Below are 11,063 nucleotides of genomic sequence, written 5' to 3' on the forward strand. Positions count from 1 at the left end.
AAAAAAAAAAAAAAAAAAAAAAAAGAACTGAAAAGGAAAATCTGCGGTGATTCAGTTAAAGGATTTGTTGTTATTATCAAAAGTAAATTGATCTCTTTTCCTTAGACGCTCTTGCAAAAGAAGGTGTAGTAGATCTGCACAGAGCTAAAAGTAGAAATATGGACAGGCTGACTCTTGCTTGTGGCAGGGTAGCTCTGATTTATTTTGATGACCTAAATCCCAACTGCTTGGGACTTGCAGTTCTTGTGCATGAGTATACATTGAGAGAAGAGAAGTTTACCTGTATTGAGAAATGTAACAATCCTCACTCTGTCACATCATTGATCAAAGGATCAGATAAGCACACACTCTCTCAAACCAAAGACGCCATCAGAGATGGCTTGAGGGCTATCAGAAGAGCTATTCATGATGGCTGTGTAGTTCCAGGTGTTGGTGCCGTGGAAGTGGCAATGGCAGAAGCCCTAATTAAATATAAGCCCAGCGTAAAGGCCAGTGAACAGCTTGGAGTTCAAGCATTTACTGATGCATTGCTCGATTATTCCCAAGGTTCTTGCTCAGAATTCTGCTTTTGATCTTCAAGAACATTAGTTGAAATTCAAGCAGAATATTCAGAATCAGTCTGCTTGTGGATGTGGACCTCAACATAGGTGAACCAATGGTAGCAGCAGAAATAGGAGTATGGGATAACTATTGATGAAAGAAACAGCTTCTTCACTCCTGCACTGTGATTGCCACCAACCTTCTCTTGGTTGACGAGATCATGGAAGCTATTAATAGAATATCTTCTCTGAAAGGTTAAGTTGAAGCTTCGCTGTATCTGAGTCTTGAAGGCAAAGTGATCCTGAGGAATATAGCTGTGGAATTTTTGTCCAAGCTTCAAATGGTTTTCAAAGGAATTTTCTTTTCCCATATGAAAAAAAAGAGAGAACACTGGTACTTAACAGAATTTTGAAGTTCTGAAATTACAATTACAGTATTTTTTTAATTGCACTGAAGTATAAGCACATAAAGCAGGTCCATGTCTGTCTTTTACCCAGCGAACAGGATGTTTTGCTTTAGCTGCAGTTACATAAAATTCCATGTGAGAAAAGCATGTTATCTACCTTATTATTAAATATTTATTGAAAAACAAATTTTAATGTTTAATAATTTCTTATGAGGATGTTTGTTAAATTATCCAACAGTGTCCTATTGTCAAGTATTGAGGTTTAAATAAACTTTGTGCTAATATAAATAACACTTATGTAATTTAAGATTTTGAAAGCATCCCTGTTAGTATAAATTTCTATTTGTAAACTTATTGGATCAGTTGGACTTTTCCTGCTTTTGAAATAGCTTTGCTACAATACTCCCCACAAAACATTAAGCTGTAGTAAATGAGAAGAAGAGTAAACTAGAGGCAAGGGAGTTGAGAGAGTTGCAAGGGACAAGTGGCAAAAATAGAAGAAGCAGAGGTAAAAGATGATGGAGGGCATGGTGACTAAGGGCTAAGGCTATTGGGTGAAATAGAGATTCATAGCTGACCATATTTTCAAGCCTCTGAACTTTTGCTTGTGCAGCATTGTCCATCCCACACCCTCTAGTGTCATATTTTTCTCACCCAAATTACCATTCTCTCCTACATATTTCCACAAGATTGTTTATATACAGTTGGTCTATTTCTGTAGTCCTTGAAGATGAAATTGTGTGATACTCTGAACCACACCCATATAAGACAGTGAAGTGATTGATAAATGCTGTGTGTGTTCTGACTGCTCCAGCAACTGGCCATTCTCTGACCTCTTTCCTTCCACTTCAGCCTCCTCATTCCCTGAGACATCCCAATATTTGAGGGCTTAGCAGTTATCTTCAGTGAATGTGTAATAAATATTAAAACCTCAAAACAAAAATAAAATATGTTGTTTAGTATCTAGCCACCTTTATCAGCTATCCTAGCGAGATCTTTTGGCTAACTCGCTGCAACTTCTGTGTCAGCACTTGCTGCCTCATCTTGTGCTTTCGTGTTATGAAAATGACTTCTTTGCTTAAATCTCATGAACCAAACTTTTGCCAGCTTCTGACTTTTCTTCTTTAGCCTCCTCACCTCAGTGTATAGTATCTTATGGATCACAGTATGGTCTTGCTCTGGATTGGGCTTTGGTTTAAGGGAATGTTGTGACTTGTTTGATCCTCTATCCAGACTTCTCGAACTTTCTCCATACCGGCAATACAGCAGATTTACTTTTTTTATTTGTGTGTTCACTGGAATGGCATTTTTAACAGACTTCAGTAATTTTTCCTTTGCAGTCATAATTTGGCTAAAGGTTGGAACAAGAGACCTAGCTTTGGGCCTATTTCAGCTTTCAACCTGTCTTCCCCTCACTTAATCCTTTCTATTTTTTGATTGAAAGTGAGAGGCATGTCACTCTTCCATTCATGTAAACACTTAGAGGCCATTTTAGGGTTATTATTTGGCTCTATTTTATTTTTAATTTATTTATTTTTGAGGCAGAGTCTCACTCTATCACCCAGGCTGGAGTACAGTGGTGCAATCTTGGTTCGCTGCAACTTCTGCCTCCCAGGTTCAAGCGATTCTCTTGCCTCAGCCTCCTGAGTAGCTGGGACCATACAAAGCTAATTTTTGTATTTTTAGTAGAGACACGGTTTTGCCATGTTGGCCAGGCTGCTCTCAGACTCCTGACCTCAAGTGATCTGCCCGCCTCGACCTCCCAAATTGATGGGATTACAAGCATGAGCCACAGTGCCCAGCCTGGCTTAATTTTAATACTGGGATGTCTCAGGGAATAGGGAGGCTGAAGTGGAAGGAAAGAGGTCAGAGAATGGCCAGTTAGTGGAGCAGTCAGAACACACACAGCATTTATCAATTACTTCACTGTCTTATATGGGTGTGGTTCATGGTGCCCCAAAGCAGTAACACCAAAGATCACTGATCACAGATCACTGTAATAGATATCATGATTATGAAGAAGCTGGATATATTGCTAGAGTCACCAATATGTGACACAGAGACAAAAATCTGAGCACTTGCTGTGGGAAGAACGGCGCTGATGCATAGATAGGCTTGTTCCACACAGAGTTGTTACAAACTTCCAATTTGTAAAAAACACAGCATCTGCCAAGCACAATAAAGTGAAATGAAATAAAACAAGATGTGCCTCGTCTGCCAAAAACTGGAACATTTTTCAAAATTTAAAGTGAATCTTAAAATGTATACTTTTTTATTTTGTTAATAAAACTTCCTTGAGTAGGCTCAGATTTGTCGTCATAAGAATATTTTTGTTTTGATTTCATTCCAACATTGAAATTAAACCGTTTCCTAAGAATACCAGCTGCCATGAGGGATTCGTGATCTGAAAGTACCACAGAAAGCAAAGAACAGAAAATGAAAACATGGCGATTAAATGTCCATTGGATGAGTCATGTAATGGTTGCCCTGAAAGAACCTGAAAATGAAATATCCCTAAAACTATGAGAAACCAAAAAAAAAAAAAGTGCTGTCTCAATATACACTTGCCAGTAAATGCGTGTAAGAGCAGACTCCAGCGTGGGCATGAACCAATATTAAATTAACAACCACAAAAGAAGCTCTATTGATTAGCCTATTGCCTCACCTGTAATGCCAGTACTTAAATCTGAGTGCAAACACTAGTGAACAGGGTTAGGTTGTACTTTACAGTGATTGCCAGCACTGTGGGAAGTCAGATGCCAATGTTTGCTCATTCTAATATGTTAAGAACCTTTTTCCCTCCCAACATCACCATGGAAAGCTGTCCTCCAGGAAAATCATAGGTGGATCTAGATCCCTCCCATTTTAACTACAACTGTGGTTACAGTTAAACAGTGATTTAATATTTTACAAAATCTAAACGATGTTGACTACTAATAATATGTTACTAATTCTATTTTTGGAGATATCTCACTGTCAAAATTAGGACTAAACCAACTTATAAGAACTTAAGAAAGACGTGCCAAATAACACTAATAAGCAATGAGTCTTATTCCACGGATTCTTTTTTTTTTTTTTTTTTCACAATTCTCTCTAAAGGACAATTGTTGGATAGCAGATGGAGGTTGTTATGGCATTGACCTCAAAGGTTAATGATGTATCTGTAAGTATTCATTACACAACTTTAACAATGCCTTACACAGTGAAACATTTTAGAGTTTTCAAAGGGCTTTCACCTTGACCACTGATTATATTGTGAAGGACTGAATAATGTACAAAGTGTCTCAAGCATATTTTTTCTTCACAGCATAATCCTGACATGTTTAAATATGCTATAAAAGTATATTGGATGAATTAACGAATTTGGTCTACACAACAAACTATGTTAGGCAAACACAGAATAATTAGTATACAATTTTACATACCTAGAAACAGTTTTAGTGATTTGCTAGGATGTTTTAACTATAGATAAAATCCTGAGAAGGAGTAAAGAAGTGAAATAGCCAACAAAAATCTATAGACATGGAAATTTTCAAAGAACACATACATTTATTTCAACATTGTTATTATACTTATCAGAAATGATCAACAAAATATAGTAGATAAATGGAAGCCTCAAATCAGGATTCGGTTTTTTTTTTCAGTTTTTAGATTTTACTATTTGTACCCTGTGATATAACTTAGTTTGTGGTTGTTTGTTGTTTGTTTTTATCGACAGGGGCCAACATCACTAACTTTTTTGTGTGTTCACTTTGAGGATTTATCTTTATCTTTGAAGGGTTAAGGAAGATCATATTTGAATCTTTCTTAAACCCTTTTACGTCTTAAGTAAAGTAACATTTCCACTGAGTCTTAAAAGATAAATGGGTTTGAATGCCAGTTTTAAAATTGGGCGAAGAGTTTTTCAAATCTAGAAAACCACATGAGCAAAGTCCTGATGTGAGAAACTGCTGAGGATATACAGGGAAAGTAAGTTTGGTAGATGCATGAAATACATGGAAAGAAAAAGTTTCATGCGTGAGGATTACATTTTGAAGCAACTTGAATACCAAACAGAGCACTTTGTCCCGTGAACAGTAGGAAGCTACAGTTGGTTATTGAGCAGAAGAGTTGCAGTGTAGGTCACTGTTTTCTTTTTAATAATAATGAGTTCATAACCATATCTCTGCTATAGTGTGATCACATTGGTGACAATGACAGAAAAGGAGGGTGTGTGTGTGTGTGTGTGTGTGTGTGTTGAAAGACGGGACTAGAGTAAGAAACTGGGGCAGGATTACCATCTGAAAGGTGGTATTTCAATAGTCCAATTAAAATGGAAAACGAATCTACTACTTGCTAACTTGCTAGGTATGTAAACTAGGACAAGTTACTTCCCTCTAAGCCTTGTTTTTGTCATTTGTATCCTATAGAATTATTGCTATAAGTGAGAACTTGAATATACTACAATTATTAGCACCATGTCAGATATATTCTGGGTACTTCATAAATATTTATAATTATTATATCAAGCCAATTAAAATATGTTTTTTGGGAAAGGAGGACTTTAAAATTACTTATTATTATTGTATATTTATTTTCATTGACAAATAAAAAGTGTATGTATTTATGAGGTAAAATGTGATGTTTTGATATCTGCACATGGTGTGGAATGATTATGTTAATTAGCTTGAAGTCAGAATTATCAGAAATGACCAACAAAACATAGTAGACACATGGAAGCCTCAAATCAGAATTCTTTTTTTTTTTCGGTTTTTAGATTTTACTATTTATACCCTGTGATATAACTTAGTTTGTTGTTAATTAGCTTGAAGTCAAGCTAATTAACATAATCCTCACCTTACATAATCATTATTTTTTTGTGTGATGAAAACATTTAAAATCTTTCTTAGCATTTCAAATATACAGTACATTGTAATTATAGTCACCATGCTATATGATAGTTCTCCAGAATTTATTCCTCTAATGGATATGTTTCGGTAAAATATTTTTGTCTTTTCTCAATAAAACTTTCTTTCATAGCTGGGACATCCTATTTGACAAAGATAACCATGCACATCCACACCGTCTTTCCTAAGGCTATCCTCTTGGCCACTCTCAGCTAAGAAAGCTTGGCTAAGGGGGCCTATAACAGTGAGGTCATGTTGTCACCGGGAGCTTCTGCTATTCTGCACTATACAACCAGAAAGACAGCAAACCTATGAAAGAACACCCTGCTATGGTTGAGAATCCAGGCATGAGCTCTGCATATTTGTTCTCCTCCCACAGTGAGTCAACCATGATGTTCACTCATTGAGGAGTGTTTGCAGACACTTGGTGTTTATTTATCTTCTTGCATTTCTTTGACCCAACCTGTATATTAGATGGAATGGTGAGACTATTTTTTATTATTTACCACATTTCTCCTCCTTAAATGGTGGAGGCCTTCTCATGCTGGAGACCAAATAGGAGCTTTGACACATTTCAATGACTGGAAACGTTAAGACTGGAACAGTTATGTGTTGGGAACAAAGTATGCAGCAAGCTTTTATGGTCAAGGAGATTCTATTCTACCTTTGGGACTGGTTTTATCTTAGCAGTATCCAAGAATGATTATATGCTGGTCCTAGAATGTACAATAAATGCACACGGTATTGGAAGGTATTAATTTTTATTGTTGTCATCCATAACTAAGCAACAGTGACCTGTTATGGTCAGACAATGTATTAAAAGACAGAACATTGAGATAAATAATATTATTTAATCCAACACACTTACTAAGCACTAGCCATATACCAGGCCCTCTATAGTGTGCTGTTGGAATTCCAACATGGCTATGCAATAGGTTCTTCACTTAAAGTATTTTGAATGGAAAGATCCCCCTAAGGAATAGGCTTGGTGAATAGTAATAACTAAGTAATCCTTCTGGTCTTTAATTAATAAATTTATAGTTAAACAGGATTCATATTAACTTCATTTCATTTTATCCAAGAAGACTTAGTACTCATTGGAAATATGACTTTGCATATTTTATTTCTTTTTGGGGACACTCATATTTCTTAGACTGCTGGAAAGATGGAACAGTTGTGTTTTTCTCTCTAAGGTATCAGCTTGGTGATTTCCCCTCAGTCTTGTACAGATAAATACATTTTGACATTTGGTTGGGTCGTCTTCTTCAGTCAGATTGGCATTAACAATCCCTTGAGAGTTCATAAACAGAGAAAAGAAGGAGGCAAGGGAGCAATAAGAATCAAAATGTAAAGAATTTGATTCTCACAATGAAGACTAAAAATAAGCTTAGGTTTATTTTCCACTTGTTAACTGAACGATTAAAGAAGGAAAAGTATTTCTTTGTTCTCGAGTTTATTTTCTGCCTGACATAAGACACAACTCTATGTTTGCATACATCTTTGTGGTTGGAAAAATGTTATTTGAGAAAGCATTCCTTTTAATAAAGTTTGGTCATGTAAGCCACTTTGTTGTGAAATATAGTACACATTCCTGTTTTATTTATGTCAAATTTTCATCAAGGACATAAAAAATTATAGGTTCAGAGAAAGGGGGAACATACCCAAATCTCTACATTTAATATTAAACATTGTGTTGAAGTAATCAATCAAACTATTCAGTGTTAGCCATATTACTGAAAAAGGCCAATATAAAGGCCAAACAGTCCCCCTATTAATGTGTTGGGAATTCATGGGGAACTCTGATGTCTGTGGTTGGTGGTGACAGTTTGAGATTAGTATTTTAGTATTGTAATTTCCCAGAGTTGCTTCGGAAACAAGAAGATAAGACTCCATTCTACTTGTGAAGTGTATTAAAATTCTAGGGTTGAATCCATTCAATTTTTCCACCAGTATATTTGATGTTAGAACATGTTTGACTTCCTTAAAAAGTGCTCTGATGATTGTTGCAGGGATATCATCAGTTGATTCTTTCATTTGAGAAGCATCTCTTCTTCTGATTTCTGCCATGAAGTAGAAGGGGAATTAGATCTAAGTATGCTTTAGCAGCTAGCTAAATAATAGTCCCAATTATATTAACTCAGAAGATTAATATTTGTTTTTGTTAGACCCAACAGGGTATGTTAAATGAAGCTCCACATTTTGGTCAGTCTCTATCTGTTATTAACACTATGTTGACAAATTTTCCACTGATTAAGGTACCACTAGTCAATGTTCTGGAATTAACTTATTACCTGGAAAAGTCACACTTGATATTTACACATATATAATCTTCTAGTTAACGTAAGCCCACCTAGTTCACTGGAAACATTAGGACATTTCACTCAAGTTGGAGAAAACAGTTATTTTCTAATTTAAGAGGCAATTGTATCAGTATAGATGGAGGAGACATGACGAGGTATTTTTGTGAAAATTGCCAAAGTCTAACTAATATTATTGGTAGAATGGTAGAATGTCTCATCAACTTTTTGGAACAGTAAATCCATTACAGCAATTCATCCATTTACATAGGCTTAAAAGTATAATCTGTGATTATTAGTCATTGGTTTAAAAATCTCTGAATGAATTAGACACACATTTAATCATATAATAAGAAATAAGATCTGTTAGAACATCCTAAACACATTGTTTATGTTTCTTTGCCTGACCTCTGCTGTCAAAAAGCCATGACAGCTGTTTGGTTTCGAGTGTGTCCAATCCAGTGAAGCAGCAAAAATCCTTTTAGAACAAGTTAGATTGCTGCTCTCTTGTTCTACTACCCATTGTACGCACAAGCGTCATCTCTTTAGATGAGATAGCCACATTTGCAATAATTAGTTCGTTCTTTTCCTTGGGCTAAATTTGAATATTTCCTGTTTATGGCAGTATGGAAACATTTCTAGTATCTGAAAAAGCCTTGGGCTTTCACTCCAGAAAGTAGCCCAAGAGACTGTTCTTTGTCTTTGCCTCCTATCTGATGACATTTCTGTGCAGAACAAGTCTACTCCTAAAGGCTGATGGGAAAATAGAAGCATGGCCATCAGAAGCCTACTTCTAGACATTTTTTTTTTGCCAGAGCCCAAAGTCCTTTGAAAGAAAAGAGGAGTTTTTCCTGCAAATTTATCCAAACAGGTTTTCCTATGACACAAGTTGCTACACTTCCCTTTCACTCCCTTACCTATTTCCATTACAAAGTAATGACTTCATTGAACTTTCCCCAACAAATCTGTCACCCAGAAGAGTCATTCTTTAAAACAGAAAGGCAACATATGTAAGGACAGTCTTTTGAGACTAATGTAAACTTTTAATTTCTTGCCCAAGTGTATTATTAAAGAATAGTTAATCTCCTGAATAACACTTCGGGCTACTTTGCCACTCAGAAGAGAGAATTACCAGAAGGAGCTCTGATGGCCACGACTCAGATTTAGTTACAGAAAGAGGCCATTGACCTTTGGAGAACAGTGAGCTCAATGACATGTATGTTATTTAAGCAGACACTTGAACTCATCAGGCATACAGTCATATTTTAAAATATCATATTTTAATAAAAATCAATACCTCATATAATTATTAATCATTATAGTTATAGATAAAATATATTGACCCACTATGTGCTGGCACTGTGCCATGTGCTTTATCTACATTTATTTTCTTTAATTATAATAGTATTAATCTTATGAGATAGGTACATTATCTGTCTTTCCGTTTTAAAAATAAAAAGATGGGGTGGCCAAATAATCTAGTAACAATAAAATACATATCCAGTGTTTATTATTTGCCAGGCCATGTTTTATTATACTTAATAATATTATAACTATAACGTTAATAATAAATATAAATATAATGTTTTTATAATAAAATAAAATAAATATAACATAAATATAATATGAATTATATTAACTCATTGAATCTGCAATAAAACCCCATTGAGTAGGTATTATAATAAGTCCCAGCTTTAAGGCGAGGCAGTAGAAAGGCACAAGAAAGGTTAAGTAATTGCTCAAAGTCTCAGCTAGTAAGTGGTGGAGTTGTGACTGAAATGCTGACAGTCTGGTTCCTCAGGCTATCCTCTTACCACTGCATTGTACTGTCTCTGCCTTTCCACGCAATCAATTACTAATGATTTCTGTCTGGTTAGTGGTAGCCATGGGCCTTAATTTAAAGTCTGTGCTCTTAATTACTATTTACTCTATTGCCTCTCATTTAGTGTGCTTAATACAAAGTTCTGTGTTTTTCATTGTACGTACCAGTGGGAGAGGAGCGTGCAGAGATAATCTTTGTCCTTGGAAAGTTTACTGTTGTGTAAGGAAACTGTGTTATCTCTAAAAAAGGGGTGTACTCATGCAACTAAAATCAGAATGAATTCTACAAATGATAACTGTAGGATCATTAGAGACCTCTCCATGACTCCAATCACTTTGACTCCTACAGCTCTTAGGACTTCTAGACTCCTATGGGACTCCTATAACTTTGAGTATTGAATGAGCCAAGGGGGTCTCCACTGAAGACATTTGTAGAGGTTATTTCCTATAAGAACTGTTATACTTATTAACAAGTGAGCTAGTGCTGAAGGTTGTACTCTGTCACTACAAAAAAGGCAAATGGCTGAACTAATGATTGGCAGTGAAAAGGACAAATCTGCCATTAGGGGTAATACCAGCTTCAAAGTGCTAGCCTCCATTCTTTCCTAGGAGAGAAAATGACCATGTGACATGAAGGAATTAATGAGGATTCCAAACTTTAATTCCAATGTTTATGGTCCCCAAATATTCTCTGTGAACAAAATGTAGTTTACTGAAGGAAAAATAATTTCTTTCTGGAGACACAAAATAACATTGAGGGAAAAGTGGAGAGGAAAAGATATTTTTGAGAGAATAAAATCCTAAAAGTTTTGGTAAGTTTATGTCTGATAAAACTGTAAATGTTATGATAGAAATAACACTAAACTTGGAATCAGATGCCCAAGTTCAAGTTCTCACTGAAATCTTAGAGTTTATTCTCATAGATAAAACATTACTGTGATTAGCAGATTTTTATTAAAGTGACATTTTCTTGCAGCCTTTCTCTATTTAGTTCACAGCAGCCTCTTCCTTTTCTGAGCTCCTATAGTTCATACGATTCACCTAAACTGTCTATATTATTATATACTATCATATAGTATTATTTAGTGGACTTTGTATTACTATGCCATTTAG

The 11,063-nt window shown here is 35.5% G+C and overlaps 1 pseudogene; it reads left to right on the top strand.

Moving 5' to 3' along the window:
* Positions 1–799, top strand: part of LOC108530442 (T-complex protein 1 subunit zeta-like) — a 2,003-nt pseudogene extending 1,204 nt beyond the window's left edge.
* The last annotated feature ends 10,264 nt before the right edge of the window (positions 800–11,063 follow it).

This window comes from Rhinopithecus bieti, unplaced genomic scaffold (assembly GCF_001698545.2).
Source record: "Rhinopithecus bieti isolate Rb0 unplaced genomic scaffold, ASM169854v2 scaffold_5626, whole genome shotgun sequence".
Taxonomy (NCBI): Eukaryota; Metazoa; Chordata; class Mammalia; order Primates; family Cercopithecidae; genus Rhinopithecus; species Rhinopithecus bieti.